Consider the following 3,353-nt stretch of genomic DNA (forward strand, 5'->3'; position numbering starts at 1 on the left):
CCCCGCCAGAGTCTCTGATCATGGCTTTTAATTGACAAAGTATATTTTAAGAACATAAGGATTAATTAAAATCCATACTGGCAGTGAAAATGAGGTGGTTTTGCCATAAGGTTGTAATCAGGAAGTATCTGCAAGGGAAATGTCTAGAGTTATTTTTCCTCTTGACTGCAGCTGAAGATGACCACCTGGCTGAAAAGTCACAGCTGCTTGCTTTTGTAGTATCTATTTCAGTGTGTAATTTAGATGGTCCCCTTCCTTCTAATTTCTGCATCAGCACCAAGTTGTATTATCCTTGGGGAGGGAGGGGGAGTGTCTGTCTCTTTTATTACTTTGGTTTTATGAATAAGGCATGTCTTGGAGTTCTGCCAAGGCCACCAAGGCTGAGCTGTTAGTTTGGGATGCAGTGTCTTTCCTCACCTGGCTGTGGAGCATTTGGTGGAAGGAGATTTTTGTCCTTCAGTGCTAGGTCTTTTAAAATAGTATTTTCAAGGTAACGTGCGAACGTTGGTGAGATGGTGCAATTCCTGTCCCTTTCATAAACGTGAGTCGCAGGATTTGTAGTGGGAAGCTGGAGATAAAGGACTTGTTTCGAGTAGAAAAGGTAAGGATGAATCTTCATGAGAAAAGTTGTCCTGATGCCTTGTGTTAGCTGACACGTGGTAACTGCGGCTGTGGTTAAACATCCTCTTGTGAAACTAGCTGGTATGATTGGAGACGTTACCCTCCATATCGGTCCATTCAGCCCCACCAGCAGAGACTGAGGAACAAGCCACTGAGGAACAGCTCTCTTCAGCTGCTTTGTTATAAAGGCAGCCAGTGTAGACGTCCTCTGTTGGTATTTCAAAAATAGCCGGCTGACGTTGGGTTGGAAGCCGATGAGCGCTCTTCATCCGTCTGCCAGCTCCGAATATTTGAACAGCTGGAGGAGGTAATTTCCTCAGTTGCTCCAGCTTGAATTCCAAGAGGTGAAGTTCTAATGAAGAAAATGCAAGGTGTAGGTTTCACGTGTGGTAGCAAGTTAAGAGCCTAAGCTTCGACTTGACCAGCTAGCATACATTAGAAACGTTTGCTGCCGTGTGTGCGCTGGAGCTTTAGAAAGTGCATCGGCATGTTGTAACTTGCACCTTCAAATTCTAGTCAAGACAAACCTTTAGGCAAAGACTCCCAAGTAGAATTAACCACAGTCAGCTAAGATATTTTTAAACATCACCTACTTGGTCTGCACTAGATGCTAAATGATGTTTAAAAACATGTTGGCCAACCTGTGTTTAATTAATGTTTTCTTATCTATGCGAGTCCTAAATCAGTTTGATTCTGGATGAGTTTCAATCCTGCTGATACAAGAATGATATTTCTGTAGCTTAGGAGGTTCTTGCTGTGCTTAACAGTTGGATATTTTTCCTGTTTGTGGGGACAGATGCTAGTAGGTTGAGTAAATTCCATTGTTTTTAGAAGATGAGGAAGTTTGTTTCCAGTTTCTGTTTCTACATGTTAATTTCAAAAGTTGGCATGGTTGTGTATAAGGATCCTGAGACTGGTTGTTCTGCTGCAAGTACATTTAGAGAGAGACAAAACTTTTTCCTTATCTGTTGTCTTCCAGTTTCAGTGTTCAGTATTATTTTCACATGCGCACGCACACAGAAGCTGGCTTAGCTAAATGGCCTGGAGGCTGAGGTGTTCGGTGTTACGCTTCAAGACCCGTCTTACGAGCCTGAATTTATTATGCTGCCTGAGCTGCTAGGTTGGGGCTGTCTGAACATAGAAACCAGATAAGAAACTACTGGGGGCCGAGCGGTAGCCTCAGAAGCTGGCAGGCTGGGTCTCCAGGTAGAGTCCCCCAAACAGTGCTCGTACCGTGCAGTCTACCTCCTCTTTTCGGTTTCAGGAATTGGAGTGTGGGAGAAAAGATGTATGTGTGCAAGCGAGCAGGCAGCCAGTTCCAGGCTCAAGCCTCAAGAAGAGTTGCAAAAGCCTTAGAATTCAGACAGAAAAGCAGAAAATACAAATCCTGTATGTTGGAGGTAAATGCATTATCCCGTTACTCTGAGAAAGTAATTGAGTGCATTTTCTCAGTGTCTCGGTATGACACTGTATGTTACCATAAGAAGACATGGTGAGGAATTAAGTCATTCTCTTACCTCCTTTCCCCCCCTCCTCTTGGGTGGTTGTGTTTTGGTATATTTTTTGTGAGTACTGAGGTACTCTTGCCTAATTGGCATTGGCAGATTTTATCCTGGCACAGTAGTAGTAACCTGTACTCATGTAAAGTTCTTTTCCTGCCCTTCCTATATAAAAGTAAAATTCTAGATGATTCTGATAAAATACTTGCTTTTTTTTCAGCTGGGGGAAAGTTAACAGTTGACCTAAATCTGAAACAAAGAATCATGTTGAAAATTATTCCCATTTCTCTAAGGTCATTTATTGTGGAGGTGTCTACAAAACCTGGGTCTTGTATTTACCCAGTACATATCTGAAGTGGTTAGAAAACTGGTAACAGAGGTTTAATTGCCAAATATACGTAGATTTAATCCACTTCCACATTTTGCAGCGTCACTTGCTAGATGCATGGTCATTCAAAAGATCCTGTGCCTGGAAAGCCAGTAAATGCCAGGGCAAGAGAGACAGCCTGTGTGGACAGATCGAAGCAACTTTGAGGATTTACTATCTCAACAGTCACTTTTTCCACTCTCTCTCACGTCTAACCATCAATATATTTCATGACCTTGGAGACCTTCTGAGCATCCAAATAGCACTATCTGCTAAAAGCACAAATCTGTAGTTGATTCAGTTGTTGCACCCCAGTTGATCAAAACCGAGCTTGGTTACTTTCATCTCTGTGTCTCTGCTTTACAGACGAGGTAAGTGAAATGTATTTATAGGTAGGAGGGAGCGTATTGGTGCTGGAAGAGGTCCTGTCAGTTCAGCGTAGCAGCCCATCTGCTGATCCGCATGGGCAGCAGAGAGCCCGTCTCCCTCGCGTGCCGCGCTCTGCGCTGGCCCGTGATGAAGTCGGTATCAAATCCATAGATCCCTCTGAGTGTCAGAGTCCTCTGAACTGGAGCTGTCAAGCATAATTCCCCTCTGCTTTCTCAGCAGCTGGCTCACCGCTGTGGAAGTCATTCCTATAGCACAGCTAAGTGCCCCTGATCTCTCAGCATCCACAGCAAAAAGGATAACTTAATGTTAGGCATGGCTTTTTGAGGGGGCAGGAAGAAGAAAAAAACATCCTGAAAGCCACCCAGCTCCCCCCTACTCTACCACTGGAGTAGCCCCACGCAGCCGCTCGCTCACTCCCCCCGGCGGGATGGGGGAGAGAATCGGAAGGGGAAAAGTGAGAAAACTCGTGGGTTGAG

This window comes from Fulmarus glacialis, unplaced genomic scaffold, assembly GCF_000690835.1.
Source record: "Fulmarus glacialis isolate BGI_N327 unplaced genomic scaffold, ASM69083v1 scaffold16295, whole genome shotgun sequence".
Classification (NCBI taxonomy): Eukaryota; Metazoa; Chordata; class Aves; order Procellariiformes; family Procellariidae; genus Fulmarus; species Fulmarus glacialis.